The sequence below is a fragment of the Carettochelys insculpta genome, chromosome 3 (genome assembly GCF_033958435.1).
Source record: "Carettochelys insculpta isolate YL-2023 chromosome 3, ASM3395843v1, whole genome shotgun sequence".
Lineage (NCBI taxonomy): Eukaryota > Metazoa > Chordata > Testudines > Carettochelyidae > Carettochelys > Carettochelys insculpta.
Genome location: NC_134139.1, coordinates 6973482 through 6998884, shown reverse-complemented (window position 1 = coordinate 6998884; position 25403 = coordinate 6973482). Strand labels below are relative to the sequence as shown.

The following is a 25403-nucleotide window of genomic DNA, read 5'->3' as shown; positions in this document are numbered from 1 at the left end:
ACTCGCTCTTGCATCTGTTTTGTGTGTGTAGAACGCCTATTTGCTTCTCTAGGAGTTCAGCACATGGTGTGGCTGGGGAATTAGGCCATTACAGAGCATCACAAAAGGGAATGACTGGAGAATCTTGTGTGATGTATCATCCCACGCTGGCAGCAAAAGGGTTAACAGGAACCTGAGGGCTCAATTGGTAGGTGTGGTGAATCAATTTATTTTTAGTTCCTGTGGATCTTCTTCATAAAGGGAACAGAACAAGGCCTTACAGACCCTTCCCTGAGATTGGAACTCTGTACGGAGGCCAAATAGGGACACTGAGAGTCCATGGGGGGAGGAGATGCGCAGGCAGGTCTCTGTGGTGATCCTGGATTTAAAAAAAAAAAGCAGCAGGAAGTGGGTTTCCAGGGAGAAAGCTCTAGGAGACATCCCTGGGTACAAGAAGCCAGAAAGAAGCAGACCAAGACAGTAAGATGTCCCCAAAGACAGGAAGGAGTCGGGGGCTCAGAGAAGAACAACAAGGGCATCTTGACTGATCTCCTAGGAAAGGTAAAGTGGAAGTCCTCCTGAAAGCTGCCTCACTGGCTGTTGGCAGCAGATACCAGAGGAGAGCCTGTTGCACCCAGCCTTGCCATAAGGAAGCACACTGGGCAGTGAGTCGCGCATTGTTAAAGATTTTATTCCTCCGTGGTCTCTTATGCTGCAGAGATTGCACAACCTGCGCACAACATGGTGAGGGGGGATCATGGCTATAGGCTTAGCTGTCTGTTTGACCATCTTCTTGAGTTTCTCTGATGTCCCTCTATTTCGGCCTCCAGTCTTTCTTTCCCTCAGGTGGAATCCCATGATTCTCTGAATCTCAGACCAATTCCCTAGGGTGCAGCCCCCACTGGGCCAACAGAAATTCATCTGCAGGTCTTACTGGGATCAGAGCTTGCAAATCTTCTGTTCAGGAGCTGTGAGCAGTGGTTAATCCATGACTAGAGAGGTTTCTCCTAGCAAAGCACTGTTTAATCCTAACAGTAGGAATGCCATAAAACATAAGGTAGAGTCTTAAAACAATAATGGTCTAGACTTAAGTCTAGGAAGACCCGGATGACTTCAGGAAACTAAGCCACCGCAGGTGTTCCTCATGTGGAGCCCCTGACAACAGCTACCACCTCTGGAGGCAGAGTTTTTAAACTGTTTATCATCTTTTTTTTTTAATCTGTTTGTTACTAGGCTTGGCATCCCAGCTGAATAACTTTGGCTGGAGCCTGAAAGCAACATCTTCACAGTTAATTGCTTGGGAATTTTTGCTTACCCTCTTGACCAGTTTACCAGGAGATTCCTCACTTGGCTGCATAGCACTGCCTTCCTGCTTGTTTCCTACCAACCCTGTGATTAAACTAAAAAATTAAAATGGCCTTTTCTGGCCAGATTAATGGTCCACCTAGCCCAGTATCTTGTCTCTGACTGTGACCAATACCAGGTGCTTCAGAGGACATGGACAGAAAAGTGCAATTTCAAGGCCTATCCCCTGCTGCCCAGTCCTAGATTCTGAAAGTCAGAGGTTTAGTGACACACATGCAGCATGGATTTGCATCCCTTACCATCTTGGCTAATAGCCATTGATGAACCTATCTCCCATGAACTTACTAGTTCTCTTTTGAACCCAGTTATAGTTTTGCTCTTCACAACATCCCCTGGCAACGAGTTCCATAGGCTGGCTGTGCACTGTGTGAAGAGGTACTTCCTTATTTTTGTTTTTAAACTTTGTCTGTTAACTTCATTGGGTTGCTCCTAATTCTTGTGTTGCAAGATGGGGTCCCAGCACTTTCCTGTTCACTTTTGCCACACCCTCATTTTATGGACCTCTATCATATCCACCCCCTGAGCTGGCTCTCTTCTAAACTGAACAGTTCCAATCTTTTTAAGCTCCTTGTGCAGAAGCTAACTATGTTACTTTTCCTTCTCTGCGCTGTTTCCAATGCTAATATCTTAGAAGACAGAACTGTATGCAGTATTAAAGGTGCTGCCATGCCAGGCTTTGTATAGTGACATTATATTTTCTGTCTTATCTTTCCCTTTCCTTGTGATTCCTGATATTGTTAGATTTTTTTTTCCCCCCACTGCTGCTGCACGTTGAGCAAATATTTTTAGGGAAATATCCATGCTGACTCCAAGTTCTTTCTTGAGTGGTAACAGTTAATTCAGACCCCATAATTTTGTGAACTGTTGGAATTACTTTTTCCAATGCATCTGTCTTTGCACTTACCAACATTGCACTCAGATGAATTACATCTGCCATTTTATTGGTCAGCAACATGCATTTGTGAGATCCCTTTGTAACTGTTCACGGCCAGCTTTGGACTTCACTATCTTGAGTAGTTTTGTATTATCTTCAAATCTGGCCACCTAGCTGCTTACGCCTTTTTCCATGTAATTTATGAATATGTTGCACAGCACTGGTCCCAGTACAGATCCTGAGAGGGCTTGGCTCTCCACTGTGAAAACTGAGAATTTCTCACTACCATTTATTTCCTAATCCTTATTAGCTACTGATCCACAGCAGGATCTTCACTTCTATTCCACAACTGCTTACTTTGCATAAGATCCTTTGGTGCAAGAGCTGCTCAAGGACTTTCTGTAGTCATGACAGGCGTACAGTGACCTAAGGCAGCGTTTCTCAATGCATGGTATGTGTACCCTTAGGGGTATGTGAGAGACGTCCCAGAGGGGTATGTGCACTGAAGCCATATGCGGCTCTTTGAGCAATAAAATGCTTGGAGCCATGAGAGTGCTGCGTGCTGCTCTGTGTATGTGTCCCTCCCTCATGCTTGGAGGGAGCAGTGCGTGGCAGTGACAATTAGTGGCATTAGTGGCGGCAGCTGCTCCGGTGAGTTGAATTATAGCGGGGTGCGTGTGTGTTTGCGTGCGCGTGTGCCTACTTCTGAAGAAGTGGGGATTGGTGTATGTGGAGGGCTGGGGCTGTCTGGCTCTGGCAGAGGGAAGGAGGATTGGGTTAAAGTGGGGAGCTGGTGGTGCCTGGTTCTGGAATATTATGCTTGTTATCTGAAGTAAGTGATAAAATTGCTATTTGTACAATTTTAGTTTAGTATTTATAATTACAACTGAAAAGGTTTAAAATGGACTGATTCATTGTGGAAAACAAAGAAAAAAATTTGCAGCTTTGGAAGAAAGTAGTACACAGGAAACCGTATCAAAAACATTGAGTTTAGTTGTGGCCCGTGGCACTCTGAAACCTAGGTTTGGACATCTGATTTCATCCAAACTAGCTCAAATTTCACATTAATTATAATTTTTCTTGTAATTTAATTGATCACTGTACATTGATGGTTGCATAAAATTACATGCACATGCATAAATAAAAAAACTGGATTTATTTTATGTTCATCTAATTTTTTTTTATTTATCCTCTTTGCACAATCATAAGTAAGATGGCAAGTGTATTGCATATAGGCAATTTCTTCCAACCAACCAGTTACAATTGAGTTGTTTAAACACATTCATTACAATGGTAGGAAAAGAATTTGCATGTCTGAAAATTTTGGGTATTTGGGGTACTTATAATTTTGTTTTGAAAAAGGGGTACTTTCGGAAAAAAAAAGATTGAAGAACACTGACCTACAGCAATATAGCCACACGGTAAACATTTCAGTGACCCAAGTATGGAAGTGCCTGCTTCTTGGAGCTATTCTGATTTATACAAACACTCAGTCGTCTTCCTGTTTCTTTCATCCCAGCAACAAGAAATTGCTTTTGTAATTAAAAGGGTTGAACTGGTCTTCAGAGTCTATGAACTTGGTTACATTGCTATGTTACTGCACCAGTACTTTCTCATTCAGAGGTGTAAAACACCACCACCTCAAGTTACAGTGCTATGTAGTGCCAGTGTAAACAGGCTCCCAGCATCAGGACCCAGGTTCTCAGTACTTTTACCTCTGACATGTTGAGATGATTTACTTACAGCACAAGAAGAGCTCTCTCCGGTGACGGTGCCATCACCTCAGTGCCACATTAAAGCAGGGCTGAGGCTGCTTAGACAAAGCCCAGGTCTCCAGCTGCATGCCGCGTAAGCCCATATTAAAGAGAGCACCAACTGAATAATTTAAACCTCTTTGTTGGCTACAAAATAGCACATTTGGCATCACACACACAATTCCAAGAAGAACAAAGCAATGGAATTCCTGGATAACAATAAGCAAATGTTAGCTCCACTAATTATATCCGAATCTGATTATCACATCTTTGTTAGAAACCAAAAAAGCAGTCATGCAGCACCTTAAAGACTAGCAATTTGATTTATTAGGTGGTAAGCTTTCCTAAGCCAGCCCCATTTCTTCAGCTCTGGAGAATCCTGATAACTGATCACTGAAATGAAGAGCATTTAAAAGAAAGAAAAAAAATTAAATAAAAACTGACAAATCAGCTTTTTGCACTTGGAGAAGATGATGTCTGGCTGGATTTGTGGGAGGTGTTTTGTTTTGGTTTGCTTTTGTATTTGATGGATTTCCACGTTCAGTTAAAAAAGTAATTTGTGTTAAAAGGTGTAGGTCAAGGTGACCGATAATTCGTCAAAGGTGGGTCTATCTAGTGATTTGTTTTCCTTTAAATTAACAGACTGTGTATTGCTTTCCCCGTTTCACTGAAGATTTACAATCACTCTCATTTGCCTTTAATGAGATAGTTTTATGGCCAGAAGTCACAACCTGCAATGCAATCATTCCCTGCCCCCCAACTTTTGTGTCTTAAAGTTTTAAAGATGAAAAGCAAGATTCAACTTCGTTAGTTCCCTGCAAGCTCGTGAGGACTGGAAATGGCAGCATCTGGTTTGGGAGATGGCGGCAAAGAGACTGTGATACCCTTGGTCTGAGATGTACGATAATATAATAGGGTAAGGCCAGCAGACCCTGGGAGGAGGTGGGACAGGCACCTTAGGATGCAGCCTGAGCTAGGGGAGGAAACGAAACAGGTGTTTACATACACGAGTGAAAGCCACAGAGAGGGACTGCAATTAAGTAATGACAGCCAACTGATCTCAAGGCATGTTGATTAGTAACAGAGACAAAGCCCTGTTAATCTATATACTAGCAAAACAAAAAAGCAGTTGTAACCCTTCTGTTAATGTCAGGTGCCTGCCAGAAGGGCCAAGTTCAGCTCCTTGGGGGTTTCCAGTCAAGGATACAACCAACCCGCTCGAGCCCCCACCCAGTGGCCTGGGACAATCTCACCCCACTTGCTGGGTGCCTGTAAGGCAGTTCTCCACCCTGCCCCCCCGCCCCAAGCAGAGAGTCTGATAAAAAGCAGTCCAGTAGCACTTTAAAGACTAGCAAAATAGTTTATTAGGTGAGCTTTCGTGGGACAGACCCACTTCTTCAGACCATAGCCAGACCAGAACCTATGGTCTATGGTCTGAAGAAGTGGTCTGTCCCATGGAAGCTCACCTAATAAACTATTTTGCTAGTCTTTAAAGTGATACTTGGCTGCTTTTTGTTTTGACAAGTGTCTAGACTAGCACAGCTTCCTCTCTGTTACTACAGAGTCTAAGAAACAGCTTATTTAATGACAGTAACCTACCCCAAGTTTACAGTGACAGATGCAGTATAGCTAAGCAAAGGAGAGACAAACCCCTTTACCAAGATACCATCCCCAGATGCTATAGAACCAAGTCTCTTGCTGGGGCTCTTGGCCTTTACTCCAGACACAGTTACAGAGTGTATCTCTCACAGTGCAGTCCCAAACCCAGAGCCCACAGATACATCACCAGGGCAGTATTAGCTGTCCACTTGTCTGCAGCATCCCACTGGCTACCATCTACCTGCCATCATCCACTGCTCCTCCTACCAGACACCCATCAATCCACATCACCACTCCCTTACTGGTCACACCCCTAGGGGGATCACCTTGAAGCACAACCCTGTGATCTCAACTCTGTATGGCCTCAGTGCCACTCCCTGATTTCAGCTCTTAATATCTCCAATGCAGAGTTTCATGAAAACCCTAGTATCCAACTCTATCTTTCAACAGGTGGGGAGAACTAACCAAACCAGGCTTACAACCATAGGTCCAAAGCACCCACCAAACTGACTCAACCACTCCTCTCCTATTTCACAATGCTTTAAACCAGGGAGCCCTGTGTAATCAATGTCTTACCCAGCTATGGCAACTGCCCTGCCCACACAACAATCCAGAGCATTGGTAAGATCCCACAACTCCCACACTGAGTGGCAGCATAAATTGTGATTTTACAACAATGCTTTTACAACAGACAAAATCTCATGGCTTACTTGCTACCCATTAGGCTTTGCCTGAAAGGCGTCACACATGAACCCCTTTGCATTCTCATGCAAATGATCTCTGGGAGAGACATTCCTCCCAGCCGCAGTATCACACATGCACCCCCTTGCATTCTCATGCAAAGATCTCTTGGAGACACATTCCTCCCAGGCTTCAGCAGCGTTGCGTTCCTGCTGCCACATTCCTCACACAGTAAAGTAGCACTTTAAAGACTAACAATTTATTAGATGAGCTTTCGTGCTCACCTAATAAATTATTTTGCTAGTCTTTAACGTGCTTCTTTACTGATTTTTTGTCTTGATCTCAAGGCAGGACTTTTAAAAGCTGTCCCAGCCACGGAAGCAAAGGGGAGAGAGAGAGGCGATGGCTGAGGCTGGGAAGCAGTGGAGAGTGAGTGAAAATGAGACAAGACAGATAAGGAGACTGACAGTGTTTGTAAAAGATAGCAGTGGGGGCAGGGAGCTGCTGGATGGAGGAATGTCTGGACTCCCTTCTCCCAGTGACTGAAAGCTCTGATCATGACCAAAGGAGAAAGACTGACCAACTAGCCCAGACAGACAGAGGTGGGTTCAGCTTAAAACCTCCAGTCAAGGAGAGAGGTGTGAAATCCTGGCAAGACCAGGTGGGGGTACCTTGCCCCAAATGATGCTACTCCATCATGATAATTTAGGTTGAGACTAGGGCTTTGGAGTCACATGCTTGATTACCTGTTCTGTTTAGACTTTCAGCAACCCCTGGCATTGGCCATTATTGGAAAACAGGACACTGAGTAACATGGACTCTTGGTGTCACCCAGTATGGCCATTCTTGTGCATCCCCAGAATAATCGGTGTCCACTCCAGATTATTTTGGCCATAGTACCCACTGGGTATCAGTGCCCTTTTGAAGCAATACTGGACTTTTTCAGCTCTTGTGTCCAGTCTGTGTGAGGGGAATTGAAGGTACTTTGTGCTACCAAAACCACCTTCTGTGTATTTTCCACCATCTGGGGCTTTTGTCTGAATCAAGATCTAGCAGTGTTTGAAACGTAAACAGGGTAATAATTGGACTAATACCCCAGCATGGGTTTCTTAACAGTGCACCATTTACTGAGAAGGTGAAAACCCAAGTACAGGGAAAAAATCTTGTTCTTAAAGTTTTTTTTATTAATGAAGCAAAATGCACAGAAATTAGTCTGAGAACAAGAAGTCCTGTGGCACCTTATAGACTAACAGGCATTTTGGAGCATAAGCTTTTGTGGGTAGAGACCTGCTTTGGCCATGCAGCTGGCGAAGTGGGTCTTTATGCACGAAAGCTTGTGCTCCAAAATATCTGTTAGTCTATAAGGTGCCACAGGATGTCTTGTTCTTGAAGTTACAGACTAACACGGCTACCTCTCTGATACCTGAAATTAGTCTTCTGCTTGTGAAATAGTGCAAGTGTGGCTCTTGGAATGAAGGCATCTTGCCTGAACTACACAACTCTTCTGTTCAAATTGCATTGGGTATTGTAGGTTGTTTTCAATATCTTCATTGAGGTAGCTGAACTCAATAAGACAGACTCTGTGGGGAAAAATTTTGGAGACCAAAAAGGTGCAGCTGGGAAGGTGGCAATTGTCATACAGGACCTCAGATTGGTCATCAGGCCTATGTCCTGTCTCTGCTAGAAGCAGCTCCTTTTGGAAGTAGGTACACAAAATCCCACAGCAGACAGTTGTGGACTAATTTGCCCCTGGGGAAGTTTGTTCCTAAACCCCATCAGTAAGTACGTTAAAGACCACCTAACCACAGACATTGTCTTGCACTTACACACACTTCCTCAGCACGCTTAAGCTCGCTGGATTTTTGCTTTTCCTTATGCCATCAACCCTCTCATGCCTGGGAGAGCCAGGAGGTTGTGAAGGTGACTGTGTACAAGGCACTGGGGGACCTTGGATGCCAGGGGCTTAGGGGCCTGAAGGGATCTGAAAAGTGCCCATGCTGAGCAAGCGTTCAAGCGTGTGACAGGCCAAAGATGCAAACAGAGTTAACAGCTGCCTCTGGCATGTACCCTTTTAAGTATGCAGCACCCTGGCTGCTTTGATTGGTGTTCAACAGGAGTACGAACCTCTTCCTCCTCCTGGACACCTCCTGCTGGGCAGCGGTTGCCCAGCTCCTGTCCAGACAGCAGGTGACCACTCCCCCTTCCCCTCCCCAGCTGGGATCTCCCAGCTCAGGGCAGTGGGGCTGGCCCTTTACACACACTGGCTGGGAGAGGTCCCCCTCTGTGCCTGCTTCCTCCCCGACCCCCACCTTCCTCTTGGCTCCAACCCCCTTTGCTCCAGAGCCTTGGTGGCCTCTGATTCTCCAGCTCCCTGCACTGCTACCCCCCGCCAACCATGCCCTGGTGGGTAGGACTGTCCCCTACCCTCCCCCAGCCGCCCCCCCCGGGATCCCCCCACTCCTCAGCCACCCCCATGCGCCTCCTCGCGGGCAGGGCCGCTCCCCCCCCGCCATTCCCCGCCCCTCAGCTGCCCCCGCGCGGCAGGCCCGCCCCTCCCCCTCTTGCCCGCCGGCCGGGCGGACTGCAAACGGTCGCACCAGAGGCCGGCCCTGCCCGCCGGGGGCAGCGAAGGGGGCTCGGCGCAGGCGCCCTGCCCCAGGGGCTCCGCCGGCCGCCCGGCCCTCGCGAGGGGGGAGGGGGAGCTGAGGCGAGGGAGCCCGGCCGGCCGGCGGCCGCACAAAGCGTCGGCTCCTCCCTCCCCGCCAGCCCGCTCCGGCCGCGCCAGGTAAGGGCCTCCCGCTCGGGCTTGTGGGGAGAGCGGGGCTGGGCCGAGGTCCTCGTGTCCGTGAGGCCCGGCCCCGGCTTCAGCCCCCAGCGCTCCCCGCTGGGCTGCCAGACCAGCCCCCTCGCGCGGAGGGCCCCTTCCGCCTCCCCCAGCGACGGGCCGGCTCCCCTGGCGGTCGGCCCTGCCCGGCGGTCGGGTGGGGGGAGAAGCTGGGCGTGCCTGCGGGGGGCGCTCCCCTACCCCGCTGAGTGACTGGGAGCCCCTGAGATTCACTGGCTGGCCTTGGCCAGTGGCCCGCACCCCTGCGCTGCTGAGGAGCCTCACTGCTTGTACGATCTGGGGGGGGGGGCAGTTCCTTCCTGCCCCCAAGGATGGTATTCAGTGAGATTGGCCCTGCGTAGGTGGGTCACAAAATCGAATCGGAAGTCGTTGTGATCAGCAGTGCCAAGGCCAGAGGTCAGAAGTCTTCCAGCGGCCTCTTTTTTACCTCCCTCTGTGGTCCGGGTTGAACCTCTCTGATCGGAACGCTCACCTCCAGCAACGATTTGGGTGAGTCGGGTGACTGCTTTCCTGGGGTCCCAGAAAGTTTGTCTGCGGACACCAGTCCTGGCTCTCAGTGTTCTGTGCTGTTATTTACCTGTACGTATTTTCTATGAGCCCCATAAGCAGCGCAAGCTTTGGTAGTGTGCTAGACAATATTGACCTCCTGCGGTCCATCAAATTCGCTCGTCCAACACCGGTCAGGTACCAAGGGCACCAGATGAGAGAGGTTCAGTCTGTATCACTCTTTCCTTTTATTGGCTCCTATTCTTCTGTGGGCGTTATACTCACTTACGAGTGGTTATACGAGAGGAGAATTTGGTATAGTTTCTCTTAGTTTTAAGAGGCAGGTTCTCACTGATATAGAAAGTAAACTACTTAAAAATGATTCACAACTGCCAAATTGCATGTGTAACTGACATTGGTCATCATCAGTTCTGACCTTAGTTTGCCTTCTGTTGCTGCTCCTACTTTGTCTTAATTTAAATCATAAATTCTTTGGGAGCAGGGACTGTGTCTGCATAGTACTCAGCATAATGGTGCCCTGCTCCTTACTGAGTCTTTTGGAGCAATTGTTGTACAAATGATAAGCAGATTGACCAAAGGTTACTTGGTCCAGTAGTCTGTTCCAGTGCTGTTCATCCTTTTCAAAATTGCAGAAAGGTTCGCAGCTTCAAAAGGAATGAACGCACACACCACAAACACACACACCTATCATCTTTTAAATCTCCCCTTACTAAGATATTTTCAGATTGCTCCCACTTGGAATTAGTTAGGCAGGCAGAGAATTTTGTCTTGTAATTTTCTGCAAAATTTTGTTTTTTATTGTTACCTCATGCTCACAACCCAGCCAGCCTCTAATGGTCTGTTGTGCTCACCTGTTGCATCCTCCCTAATGTGTAGATTAGGACCTCCTTGGGACAGGGCCGTTTTCTACTACAGTGTGTCTGTAGCACACTGGGACTCTGATCACTTAGTGGGGAGTCCTAGGCCTACTATACAAACCTTTGCCCAGCATAGCTCTCTTAGGGTTAGAGTAATCCCTGGCCAATATAAAACCAAAAAAGCAGTCCAGTAGCACTTTAAAGACTAACAAAATAAATTATTAGGTGGTGAGCTTTCGTGGGACAGACCCACTTCTCTGACCTGGTCTGAAGAAGTGGGTCTGTCCCACGAAAGCTCAACACCCAGTAAATTATTTTGTTAGTCTTTAAAGTGCTATTGGACTGTTTTTTTGTTTTGATAGACTAACAAAGCTATCTCTCTGTTACTGGCCAATATAGCTATTCAAATGAAAGCCCTGGTGGTGTTATACTGATATAATTTACTTCGCTTGGTAGTTAGGGGTGACACTGGAAGACACTATGTCAGCAAAAACAAATTTTGCTCATACGTTTCATTCATGCTTGTGACACTGTGCCAGTTCTGTTCAATTCTGTTTTAGTTTTTTTTTTAATACTGCACATATCACTGTAGTATCTGAGTGCCTAAAAACAGTTGTTCGTTGCCGGGGGTAAGTATATACTATTGTAACTATACTAAGGCTGTGTCTACACTATGAAATAAATTTGAATTTAAGGCACTTAGCTTGACATTAAAACATCACTGTCTTCACTGTAAATACTATTAGTTCAAATTAGGGAGCAGTAATATTGATATCATAATATCATTGGTACCAGTTGAGTATAGCATCAAGTTTGAATTTAAAATTTTGAATAAAGGCCAGTGTGGAAGCACCATATCTCAGAATCGAATTTATTAGCCTCTAGAAGTGTCCTGTATGTATCGCACAAAGCTACGCAGTTACCCACCAGGTATGGCTGCTGCTCTCCAGGTGGGCAGGAAGGAGGTCATAGGAAGCCTGTGAATTTGAATTCATCAGCACCCAGCCCTTGAAGTATAAAGGATGCCCATATTGAAAATTTCTTTTACCCATCACATTGCACTGCGTTGGTAGCTATCTCCTTCAGTCATGAGCAGTCAGGGTAGTGACCTGCCTACTAGTTCTTAGGCTTGCAAGAGAGCTCCAGTGTGGTCCCATCAGGAGAATCTAGATCTTCGTGCAGTTTGGGGAGCTGAATCAGTGGCCAGCAGATTTCAGATGTCCAAGAGAAACATGAAGATCTATGATAAGTTCTTGCTGTTGATGACCACCAGAGGTTACTCCTAGGACTCTACACAGTGCTGAATGAAGGTGAAGGAACTCTGGCAGCCTATCACAGAGTCCGGGAAGCCAACCGGTGTTCTCCATCATCTCCACAGACCTGCCGCTTTTAAGAACAGCTGCTCATGCTTCTTGAGTGGGAACCCATCACGTTGCCTAGTATTCATTATGACAGTTGTGGAGGCCCTGGTCTGAAGTCTGGGGTGACCCAAGAGGAGCTGAAGGAAGAGGACAATGGAGAGGAGGATGAGGAAAAGCAGCAGTGGCCTGAGAAAGTTCTTCCCAATAGCCCAGATCTCTTCGCCCTAGAGCTGGAACTGGTCCCCTCTACACCAGTCCCCAGGCCCCCAGGACCAAGCTGTTCTCGTGAGTATTTTTTTATGAATGCTAGAAGCAGGCTGCAGGTGGGTATGGGTAAAGGTTTTCTATGCATATGTGCCCCTCAGAAGAGATTGTTAATCTTTCTGGGGATGGAGCACTTATCCTTTCTGGAGAGCTCTTCTACTGTCTCGTTCAGGCACTCTTGTATTTTTTGTACCAGGTTTTTGGGCAGGCCTGACTTATTGCAGCTTCCACGGTAGCGTACCTTGCCATACCAGGCAACCAGATTGCTGTGTGGCGCCATGACACCAGATTGCTTTTTGGCAGTTTCCAGATTTGTGGTCACAGAGGATGAGCAGCTCTTCTTTGTCGATTATCTGTTAATTTTAGGAGGTGATGTCTTTTTTGGCAACCTGAAGAAGCACAGGAATTTGGATTGGATTATTTTTGCAATGCTTCCTGCCCTTTTATATTTCCCTGGAGTGTGTTGCCTCACTTACTTGGCTGGCATGTGCTTCGTCTCCCCGACTCTGTGTGAATGGAAGGCTCTCCGTGCCTTCTCCCCTCCTTATTTCCCTTTTCCTCTGCATTTTTTTTTTTTTTTTTTTTTAAATTTACAGGGATCTCTCCACACCCAGCCGTCCATGTGGCTGGAATCGAACTCTTCTCCACCCTTCCCGCTTGCCCCGTGGCTGCCGCGCTCTGCGGAGCCTGCTACCGCAAACCAGCATGTGCAGCTCGGGTGGGTTTGCCCTCCTGTACATGGCCTTTTTTCCCTGATGAAAGCGTCTCTGGTGATTGGTGAGAAACTTTTTTACCCTGACCTGGCAGATGGCTGGCAACCTCTTCTCCGCCACCCCACCACCGACATTCTTTTTTTCAATTTACAGGAATCCCTTTGCACCCAGCTATCCATGCAGCTGGAATCAAACCCTTCCGCACCCTTCCCCCTTGCCATGCAGCTGATGGGCTTTGCAGTCCTTGCTACTTGTGGAGGATTGCTCCAGGAACGGGTGAAAAAAGTTCTTCGCCTGCCACAACGGGTGGTTTACCCTTCTTTGTGGCAACAGCCCCATGCCCCCTACCATCCCCTGGTAAAGCAGACAATAGCTTACCATGTTCACAACTAAATGTTCTGGATAAATAGTGGTAAATGATGGCTTGTGCAGTGCACGAATTGAATGCCATCCTTAATAAGCCTTAAGTGGCCTTACAAAAAAAGCCTTTCCCTGATAGTAGAGCCAGAGACCCGTTCATTCCATGGGTAAGGGCTTAGTGTGAATCGTATCTCAGTTGTGACCTTCACATCCCAGCTGTCATGACCAGCATGGGAGACAGGCGGAGGAAGCGCAAAAGTTGCAAGCAGGATCTGATCCTGCAGCACATGGAGTGGTCTGAAGCAGAAACCAATGACATGAAAAGGCAGACGACTGAGTGGCAGCAGAAAATGCTTGACTTCCAGAGAGAGCAAGTGTCAAAGCAGATGGAAAAAGTGGCAAAGCTCATAATGGCAGTGAGCGACCAAGTGGAGGTCCTATGCTCCATGCTGGAGCTGCAGAGGGGCTCCCAATGCAGCTGTTGTGAGTCCTGTGAAGACGGGTTGTCCACCCCCTGTCATTGTGGTCCCCGAATGTAGGGAGGGAGGGAAAGGACAGCCTGCTACTACAGCCCCAAGGCCGCTGCAAAAGGCTATTCCACCACCCTTGACCATGCTACTTTTCCATGCTGCTTAAACCTCTCTTCTGCTCAAAATAAACTTATTCTTTTGAGCTCCATGTGATTTTTTTTTTTTTTTGGCATGCCTGAGTGGTAGGGTGCACAGATCATTGCTGGGAACAGGGTGAGGGTGGGGAGAGCTGATAGCACAGCTGCCTGCTGCTATCACAAGGTCTGCAGAGGAGTTACGGCAGAGGCATCTGTGTGTAGTGGAGAGGGCCGATAGCACAGGTGCCCGCCTCTACGCCAAGGTCCCCAAAGGACTCATGGCAGAGGCACCCAGGCAAGAGTGAGAAGTGACAATAGCACAGCTGCCCTTTTTTTTTTTTAGGAAAATAACCCTCTCTCCACATCCATTCTTCTGCCTGCAACTTAACCCCCTCCCTCCGTGAAAAAGCATTTATGTAAGACACGTTCTGATTTATTGGTTCAAGTTTGGTGGGGAGCACAAATGAGGTTGGTGTGTGAGGGCTGGTTGTTATTACAGCAGAGAAATACATCACCATCATACACGCGGCAAATCATTCATGAAGCTATTTTTTAAAGTATCCTTGATTGCTGCTGCCTCCGCGTAGTTATTGGTGAATGACCATGCAGGTGGCTGCAAGTAAGCCCTCCGTATGGCCTCAGCCTCAATATTCCAGCCATTTAGGAATTTCTCTCATCTGGATTCACAAATATTATACAAAATAATTCATGCTCTAATCACTATGGGGACATTGGTTTTGTAAATGTCCAAATGGGTCAATAGGCATCTGAACCTTGCTTTTAAATGGCCAAAGGTGCATTCAACCACCATTCTGCACTTGCTGAGTCTTTGATTGAAGTTTTCCTTGCTGTGGTCCAGGGCTCCTGCGTGGGCATCTCCGCATCTCCAATCTTGATTTTCTGGTCCAGGAAAAAAGTCCCATCCAGGAGCTTTCTGTATGGCTCAGAATTTCTGAAAATGCAAACATGGTGAACCATCGCTGACCATTCCATGTTGATGTTAGTGAAATGATCTTTGTGATCTACCAACCGCTGCAATACCATGGAGAAATACCTCTTTCTGTTTATATACTCAGAGGCCAGGTGGGCCGGCGCCATGATGGGGATCTGCATGCCACCTAGTGCCTCACCACAGTTAGGAAACCCCTGGGCAGCAAAGCCATCCACTGTGGCCTGTACATCTCCCAGGGTCACTGTCTTCCTGAAGAGATGCTGACAGATTGCATTGGCTACTTGCATCACCACAGCCCCCGCTTTAGGTCTGCCTACCCCGAATTGCTTTGCCACTGACAGGTAACTGTCGGGCATTGCAAACTTCCACAGAGCGATTGTCATTCGATTCTGAACTGTTAAAGCCAGCCTCATTGTGTTGCCGCACTTCAGGGTGGCTGCCAGCACATTACAAAGTCCCATAAAAGCAGACTTGCACGTGCAAAAGTTCTGCAGCCACTGTTCCTCATCCCAGGACTCCAAAATGATGTGGTCCCACCAATGTGTGCTGGTCTCACGGTCCAAAACCGCCATACCACTGTCAGCAATGCATTTAGGGCGGCCAGCAATTGTGAGTTCTTGGACCACAGTAGAAAGATTTCCTCATCAAAACTTTCATCCTCCTCCTCATTCATCATAGTAGTCAACCATCATCTCACTTTGTAATCCACACAAAAATTGCACAACAGTGAAGTTGCCGTATACGGTGGGTGCAATGACTTGAACCACGTGAGGGTCCATGATTTTGCTAGTGCTGTCTCCTGTTATTTTTCATGTAGTTACTGGGTGCTCTGAATTCTGGGATGGTACTTTGCATTCTGGTTTAGTGACATCAAACATCCACAAACACCCACAAAGAACTGGAACAAAGGCACTGTGGGATATGTACCCAAAATGCGTTGCTCACGCAGTTGAACTTGATTAAGGCAATGGGGATGCGGAAACTTGACATGGAAAAACAGAGGGTCGAATTTCCAGAAGGTCTGTGGACGCTTAAATTCAGATTCATAATATTGAAGTTAAGATATTGAATTATTAAAAGTCAAATGTATCTCATAATGTAGACATAGCCTAGGAAAGTATTCCTAGTGTAAACCTGGATTAAAAAAAGGCAACCACTTAATTAAGATAAAAGATCTGTTACCTTTGAGACAATTGCTTCTTAAAAAGTAGACACTCTAGGAGAGATTTCATTTGAATATTAATTGAGTATATGGGCAGTTAGGATTGCACTAGCTACAAATGTCTTTAAGAATGTGTTTTTAGTGGTGGTGATGTAGCAGCTGTGTTGGTTCCAGCATATGAAAGAATCAAGATAGGTGAGGTAATCATTTGTTGATTCAGTAAAAATTTATTACCTCACTACCTTTTGGCTCTTTTAATAAGTAAGCAGGCAAGAAAAATGGGCCATATTTCTTTGATTTGGAGAGGTCCTCTTTAGCTGCATAATGTTAAATACAAAATGCATGTGATATCACTAACAAAATATGTTGCTAAATTAATTGATTTATTCTTTATATTAGTTAAAATTCAAGCTGAGGGTATGTCTCCACTATGCAGCTTTAGAGACAAGGCTGTGTTAACACAGACTTGTCACTAAAAGTCAGCGCATGTAAATCCTGTTTGTTGTCACTTTTACAATAAAATACTTCTTTCTCCCATGAGCAGCTTTTGCTTTGTCCTCAGGAGAACATTCCTGCCAACAAAGCAGTGTTCACATTTACACTTACGATGGAAAAACATTTTTCATTCAGGGTGTGTGTGTGGTGTGTAAGTACTCATGAACAACAATGGTTTTGTCAAGCAATTTTAAGTGTAGACATAGCATGAGTAATACTTACCAAGATTAGCATTGAGGGTGAGGGGCAATTAATGTGGAATGTCCTCAAAGTGTGGCAGAATAGTTATGTAGACCAACATCGTTAAATTTTGCAATGTTTCCTGAACCCACTCATCAAAGATTCTGCATTTATAACTGAAGCGGGTGTCACCATAACTTTATTGGACATCCATCTGCAAACTTATTCAATTTAATAGACAAATAAGAGATTGTTTATGTGGTTGTGAAGAGAGCTGATTAAAAAAGTCAATTTTTCATGGGGAAATTTGCAAAAAAATTTTTCCGAGTTTCCTGAAAGTGTGTTTTGGTCTCAAAATATGAAATAAAACTAATTTTTTTTTCCAATTTAAATCAAACCAACTTTTTTGAGAAAACCATACATTGTTACCAAAATCAGCTCAGTTTCTGCCTTTTCATTGAAAAAGTGAAAAACTTAAAAAAAAACAAAAAAAACAAACAAACAAAAAAACATTTTCTGTGAAAACGTTTGCTTTGGTGATGAAGCCATTTTTCATTGAAAAATGGTTAGATGAAAAAAAATGCAATCAGCTCTTGTTCTTTGTGAAATCAACTGGCTGATTTCTACAACTAAATATCTGCTTCTTTTTTATCCCAGGAATCTTCCATGGCTCCTGGTGGTCATGTTCTGAGGATTCCATATGTACATACTCTTCATTTTTAACATTCTTTCTGTTCCTGGGTTTCATGTGCAGTCTTTCAGGATTAGGAAAATTGCATTGGTATTTGTATTCTGCAGAATTTATTTTTCCGAGGATCATTGTTGAATGAGAGAAGATGGTTCCTTTTCTGGGGCCTAATGGGATCTTTCTGCAGCATCTTAACCCAGATGATAAGGATAGAAGTGGAACCCAGGTAGGGTGTCTCTCCTGAAAATGGAAAGCATCCTTGATTGGTCAGTGAGTCAGTAAGCCATTTATGTTGTGGGTCAAAGTAATCTAGCTTTTAAAAATAGTCGCTAAAAGTGCTTGTATAAAGTAAACCAAAGTTATTGATTTGCCCAAGAGTTTGGAATGGCAGAGTTAATATTACATTCTGGAGGAAAAACATTAATAAGAACATAAAAACGGCCATACTGGGTCAGACCAAAGGTCCATCCAACCCAGTAGCCTGTCTGCCAACAGTGGCCAGTGCCAGGTGCCCCACAGGGGGTGGACCAAAGACAACAATCAAGCAATTTGTCTCCTGCCATCCATCTTCAGTCTCTGACAATCGAAGGCCAGGTACTCCATTCGTACCCTTGGCTAATAGCCTGTTATGGACCTAACCTCCATGAATTTGTCTAGCGCTTTCTTAAATTCTGTTATAGTCCTAGCCTTCACAGTCTCCTCTGGCAAGAAGTTCCACAGGTTAGCTATGCGCTGAGTGAAGAAGAGCTTTCTTTTATTACCTTTAAACCTGCTACCCATTAATTAAAGTCTCATATTGGTCATAACTTTGAACATGAGTGTTAATGGACTGCATAGAAAACCTCTGCTGAATTGCACCCCCAACACTTTGCTCAACCCTGGTCTAACCAATAGTTTGGGGAAAAGAGAGTATATATAAATCTTATTTCAAAATGGTTAAGTAAATTGGCAAACAGTTTTGATACTCTTAGAATACCTTTTCAAGAAATATATTTTGTGATACCACCATTTATAAAGCCACTGAGAGACAGTTCAGGAAACTTTTGCATTCTGTGTCCTGTCCTTTAAACAATAGCATAATCAAAATTCACTTCAGCATTTATCGTTGACATATGGAACATGTTCCCTTATTTCTGACTGCATGCCGGTTTGTATGGACTTGACTGTTGCTGTGATCTTCATGGTGAGAGTGCAATTTGGAAATATGGTCCAGGTGTCATCATGATGTTTGAAACTGAGTCCTTCTTACCATCCAGCTTTTCAAGAAGAATGTTTAATTTAGGCCTGTGGGCCTTGATTTTATCAATTAGTGTATAACTTGGCCAGTGAAACAAGCTGGTTTGATGAACGAGAAATGGTCTTCCCCTCTTGCACCCTTCCTTTTTATGACTCAAAGGATATGTCTACACTAGCACAAATCTTCGAAATGGCCGTGTTCGAAGATTACTAATGAGAAGCTGAAATGCATATTCAGTGCCTCATTAGCATGTCGCTGGCCACGGCTCTTTGAAATTGCCGCATTTCGCTGTTGCGCGGCTTGTCCAGATGGGGCTCCTTTTCAAAAGGACCCCGGGAATTTTGAAATCCCTTTATTCCTATCTGCTGATAGGAATGAGGGGATTTTGAAGTTCCTGGGGTCCTTTCAAAAAGGAGCCCCATCTGGACGAGCTGTGCGGCAGCAAAACGCAGCAATTTCGAAGAGCCGTGGCCAGCGGCTTGGTAATGAGGCAGTGAATATGCATTTCAGTGTCTCATTAGGAATCTTCAAAATGGCCATTTGCATGGCCATTTCAAAGTTTTGTTTCAGTGTAGACACGGCCAAAGTTACATATGTCAAGTTTTGATTAAAAGAACTTTTGGAGTACCAAGCCTTTTTGTCCTCTGACTGTTGATCTCTATTCTCATTGGGCATGCTAGAAAATAGTAGCCTCCTATTCTAAAATAGATGTATGGATGGGGTTTTCCAGATTATTCAGCATTGGCCTAACTCTGCTCCCTTGAGATCAATGGGAATTTTACTCTTCAATAGGAGCAGCAGTTTTGAAAATCCCACATCCACGTGCTTTTACAACATTTTTCCACAGGTGGTACCAGAGTTCAAATAATCCTTTACTTTCCTCTCTTGGCGTGTATTATTTACTTATTTATGCATACTTTGGTGTCACCAAGGAGCCTCAATGAGGTTAAGGCCCCATTTTGCTGGATGCTGTACAAGTACAAAAAAATATGACATTCCCAATCCCCTGGTAATTACAGCCTAAAACACAAGGCATAAGAGGTGGGTGAGACAAATATGTGGGTAGGATAGGATGCAGGACAAGATAGCAGTGAAGAAAGGGAATTTAATCCTTTCTCTCCTTCAACCTCAGAAAAGTGGTGTGTGCAGAATTCCCTTCGGGGGCGGGGGGGAAATTCTTTGAGGACGTGTTTAATAAATACTCAGAACGGGTTTAATGTCTAAGTTTGCCCTTGGGTGTTTATCTCTCTAGATTCAGAAAAGGCCTTCCCAGTGTAATTTTATAAGATATGTAAATATTGAGAGCCAGAGCCTCAGAAGTAAATCACTATAGTTTTATTGAAGTTAACGGAACTATGCAAATTGACCCCAGCTGTACACCTGGTCTCCACTGCACATACTAATAATTTGAAGCTCATTCAGTTTTCCGAGTCTTTATTGAAAAGAGCCTCTTTTTGCTTCCCTGTGCACCATCTCCAGAGTGTGAATGTCTGTCTGTCTTTTCACTCAATGCCTGAGACTAAGCACCACACTAAATGTGACCTCACACGTGCTTTGCAGACAAGAATTCTTTCCTTACTTGTAAATGATTTCCCTTTTGCAGTCTGAATGATTCTCTCGACTTTGACTTGGTTTTTGGTGAACACAGAATTCCTATATTGAAATAATGTTGTGATTCTTTTCATTGTGTGTTAAAGCCAAAGTGTATTTCGGCATGAAAATATCTCATTGGCTTTCCATACATGCATGATATTACATTTGCTGATATTCACTTACTTTGCTTCATCTGTCTGAAGATCCTTAGTATCTTCTTTCAGATAGACTCTTGCTTGCTTTGACTCTGGGCATATGGGCATAGGCCATATAAGGTATTTATTCTGTTAGAGAAAAGTTTCCTAAGTACTCAGCTGCATCTCAGTCAGACTTAAAATAACATTTCACCTGTATGCTTAGGAGAGTGAATGTATGGTAAGACATGGAAATTTCAGCTTGGCCAACTTGAGAATGCTTTATGTTCTTCCAAGAGCTGATGGGTAAGGCAGGACAGATAGGCAATGAGTGGACAGAGCTTGGGTGGCTCTCAGCCAGCTAACACAGTGGAGCCAACGCATAGCGGGAAGTGATTTATGTGACGTAATGGATTTGGAATGGATTAAACTCTTCCCTGGAGCGAAGGACGAAACTGTGGCTCTCTGAGTCCCTGGTTCAGCCTCAGATCTGTTCCTGGGCGAATCTAACTATGCTATGAACTGCATAACTGAGTCATGTATTAGGTTTGACCTTATATTGCTTGAGGGCCAGATTGTGATATGAATATTTCCACTGGCATTAATTAGTGTCTGTGTGGGGAATGGCTCAACAGTTTGAGCAAATTAGTTCAGTTTTGGATAAATCTATTAAAGAAAAGAACATCGACTTCACAAAAATAAACAATCCTTGTTTTGGTGATTAGGCCTTTGTTGAATTCCTGACCCTGAGTTTATTTGGCCAGTGATTTCTTGGGGGAAAAAGTTTAGATGCTAGTAACTGTGGGATACAGACAAGTAGTACAATTTTTATAATAAGCTGTTTTAGCAATGGTTAGGGATTTAAAAAAATCTGTTTTGCGATATTTAGAGCAGTTGATGTAAGATGGAAAAATACTAGGATTTAGAAATTTTAAATAGGCTGCCAAAAAGGAAGACAATTTTTTTTTAATGTGTTCACTAAGGCCAACACCTGCGTGGCTTGTCTGCTTTGCAAACACTACGGTACCATATATAATGTAAACTTTCTCTGTCCAAGTGCCTGGTCATGAGCTCTGCTTTTGTACATGGGCTGTTATTAGGGTTCAGAGAAATCACAGCTGATAAGGTTTACATTGGAATTGGAATTTGCTCAAAAACTCGATATTTGAAATGAGTTTCAGTTTTGGAAAGTGTTGACTTGGTGATGTTTTTGGTCCTGTGTTTTTTTTAAATATAAGTCAGTTGACCTTGATTTTTGTATATATGCATCTTTTTTTGTAGCTAAGAATAAATCTTTCATTGCATACATTAGGAATTTGAAGCTGAGTGCTTTGTAAGCTTACTATAAATACTGAAACTTGGAAAATGTCTTAGCAATGAGCAAACTTCCTCTGTAGTGAGATTTGTTAAAGTATAAATATCAGTGTGGGAATTTGAGTTAAATGTCACAAATACAAACAGAGGCCCAGGTCCTGCAAAAGTGGCATAGTCAAAATCCTGGAAGGACTCCCATTGACTTTGATAGGCTTTGAATCAAATCAAATCCAAGAGGAACCCAGTGGTGCTTGTAGGGGGAGAGACTTGTCTTCATGAGTAGAATTGCAGGATCATGGTCCCTGTTTGCATAGGAATGTGCCATAAAAACGTTTGGTTTTATTGCGTTCCATAATTTCAGGGGCCCCAGAGCCTTCTGTTTTTCATATCAGGAGATAGGGTAGTGGAAACTTTTTCAAAGTGTCAGCACAGTGAAACAATAGAAAACTAATTTTAACCAATTTCTAAAAAAAAAACAAAAAAAAACCCAAACCCTGAACTCAGGATGAAAGAACAACAAGCACACAGCTACAGCTGCAGTGGCAAGTGCACAGCTTTCATGAAGGCAACATGGTACTGAGAGAATTCAGTCTGTAAAATATATTCACCATTATCCTATCCTATGTAAATATCTGTAGGAGGGGGCTCTGTGTGAGGAAATATCTGAGGAGTCTCACAGCCTTTTGTGATACCCTCTCCCCTAAGTGTGTGGTTTTCATGCCTGAACTTGGAATGCTACCAGCTGTAAAACCAACATAGGCTAATTCTAGGATGGCACCACTGTGGGTTATCAAGATTTCTGTCTAGCATTGACAGCACTACTTTTGTTATGCAACTATAAAATATAAGAAAATTTCCTGGAAAATCTATAGTTAATAGACCACAAAGGTGGTATGTACTTATGCATCACTTAAGAAACACCATCCATTTGAAATATAGTTAGCTTTAAATTTGAGGTAAAAATAGACTCGGTTTCTTCATGTGGCCTTTAGTCTGCTTGCCATTTTTTGTGTGTGTGTGTTTTTAACTCTGTCTACTTTTGCCTACATAATCTCCATAAATAAAGAAAATAATATTTTACTGATTATATGGACTAAAAAGTAGAATTGACTATGTACAAAATTGAGTCAGATGCACAGAATTAAGCATTTAAAATTAGGGTGTTATCAAGGAAACATACATGACCCAATCCTGTAAAAACAGAAGAATGTGCTTACCACATTGACATCTGTGGAGCTACTCTGTAATTAAAATTAAAGTACATGAATATGCTTAAGCATTTGATAAGTCGAGGCCCTGGCTAATTCACTGAGTTTATTTGCAATGTGTGTGCAAGTGCTTTTGGGAACAGGCTCTTGAATCTTACTTACCAATGGCAGGCAAGATATTTTCAGACTTTTTTCTTAAAAGTTGACAATTCCGTTTTCAAAAGTTAAGTTGTAGTTTTCTACTGTATATTTGAGAGAATGTGTGTTTGCCCAAGAACTCCTCCTAAACTGTAAGTTAGGATCACTCAATTCAGAATGCATCTTCCTCTTATAACTTAAAGCAAGGTCAGAGTTTGGTTGTGCCTGGCATGCAGGGATTGCGCCTCATAAAATCATATAGAAAAGAGGCAGTCATCAAGCAGGACACAGGGTCTGGTTGGCCACCCATCATGTCCAGGACTGCCCCAGTTCCAAGCCTTGCACCTTTTTAGGAGCCTTTAGGCTCCCTACTTTTGTCCACCCTTCCCCTCCTGATTTATACAGGAACATTGCTGACTGTTACCTTTATCATGGAAAGAGGGGAAAGTACTACAGGGAAGGGACACTTTGCTACATTTCCTTACTCTGTCTGGGAATCCCACGTGGCAGACAAACCTGTATCTGCTCTAGACCAGAGACATGCATCCCATCCCCTCTCTGTGCCCACTGGAGAAGTGATTCTTATCTGGCTCCAAGCTGCTGTGGTGAGGGAGGGCTGGGGTAGCTCTCTAATTCTGGAGCAGCCTGCATACTGAATCCCTCATCCCCAGCCCCACTCCAGAGCAATGATTTAAATGAAGAAAAACAAGAATTGAGTTAAGGAGCTGAGCAATGCCACGTATATCTAGTAAAATATATATTTGAAAAGAAGGAACTAAACTGAAGTACAAGTTTTGAAAAGTACAACAGAAATGTTTCAAAGTCTGGTAATTTCTGAAACTTTTAATTACTGTTTTTTCCAGACTGCCTTAAATCTGAGGGCTGGTCTACACATCCAGTGGTACATTGGCATTCCTGGCTCAGTGAAGATGCTCACTATGCCAATGGGAGAGATTTTCTTGGCAGCATCAGCACTCCACCTCCTCGAGAGGCAGTAGCTCTGTCCACAGAGAAAAACCTTCCATTAACAGCCCTACACCAGGAATTTGGGCAGTATAATTGCATCGCTGAGGTGCATGAATTTTGCATGCTCCTGAGCCACATAGTTGCACTAACATAAGACTGTAGTGTAGACCAAGCCTGACCGTGTGTCAGTTCCCATTTACTTACCCACTATGGGTGCATCTACACTTGCATTCCTCTTTTGAAAGAGGCGTGCAAATGAGGCAAATAGAAAATGCAAATTTGCATGTTTGACACCTCATTTGTATATTCTAATTTCAAAACAGTTTCTTTCGAAAGAAGAAAGCCAGTGTAGACACTGCTCTTTCGAAAGTAAACCCCATCTTTGAAAGAATCCTTCTTCCCATTGTAAAAATGTAATAAGAAAAGCCAATAAAGATTTTGAGGAACAATTAGCCATAAATTCAAAAAACAATAGTAAAATGTTTTTTAAGTACATTAGAAGCAGGAAGCCAGTGGGACCCCTGGATGATAGAGATATAAAAGGAGCAATCAAGGAAGATAATGCCATTGCAGAGAAACTAAATGATTTCTTTGCTTCAGTCTTCACGGCTGAGGATATTACAGAGGTTCCCAAATCTGAGCCGTCCTTTGTAGGTGACAAATCTGAGGAACTGTCCCAGATTGAAGTGTCAGTAGAAGAGGTTTTGGAACTAACTGATAAGCTAAACAGTAACAAGTCTCCAGGACCAGATGGCATTCACCCAAGGGTTCTGAAAGAACTCAAATGTGAAATTGCAGAGCTATTAATGGTGGCTTGTAACCTATCCTTTAAATCAGCTTCGGTACCCAGTAACTGGAAGACAGCTAATACAACGCCAATATTTAAAAGGGCTCTAGAGGAGACCCTGGCAATTACAGACCATAAGTCTAATGTCAGTACCGGGCAAATTAGTAGAAACAATAGTAAAGAATAAAATTGTCAGACACGTAGAAGAACATGATTTGTTGGGCAAAAGTCAGCATGGTTTCTGTAGTGGGAAGTTGTATCTTACTAATCTATTAGAGTTCTTTGAAGGGGTTAACAAACATGCGGACAGGGGAGATCCAGTAGACATAATATACTTAGATTTCCAGAAAGCCTTTTACAAGGTCCCTCACCAAAGGCTCTTATGTAAATTAGGTGGTCATGGGATAGGAGGAAAGATCCTTTCATGGATTGGAAACTGGTTAAAAGACAGGAAACAAAGGGTAGGAATAAATGGTAAATTTTCACAATGGAAAGGGGTAACTAGTGGTGTTCCCCAAGGTTCAGTCCTGGGACCAATTCTTGTTCAACTTGTTCATCAGTGATCTAGAGAAAGGGGTAAGCAGTGAGGTGGCAAAGTTTGCAGCTGATACCAAGCTGTTCAGGATAGTCAAAACCAAAGTAGATTGTGAAGACCTTCAAAAAGATCTCAGCAAACTGAGTGATTGGGCAGCAAAATGGCAAATGAAATTTAATGTGGGTAAGTGTAGGGTAATGCACATTGTATGTGTAATTGGGGTTATTTTTCCCAATGTGATGGGGGCA

At 44.0% G+C, this 25403-nt stretch overlaps 1 protein-coding gene across 4 annotated transcripts in view; it reads left to right on the top strand.

The window, feature by feature from the left end:
* The first annotated feature begins 8900 nt into the window (after nt 1-8900).
* Nucleotides 8901-25403, top strand: part of RIN2 (Ras and Rab interactor 2) — a 139138-nt gene continuing 122635 nt past the window's right edge. Inside the window, exons 1-2 of one of the 4 annotated variants that reach the window (XM_074989302.1) lie at nt 8924-9037; nt 9439-9493. The gene's annotated coding sequence lies outside the window, so the exon portion shown is untranslated. Of the gene's footprint in view, nt 9038-9438; nt 9587-25403 lie in introns of all 4 variants that reach the window. The other 3 variants (XM_074989304.1, XM_074989301.1, XM_074989305.1) reach the window with 3 other exon arrangements.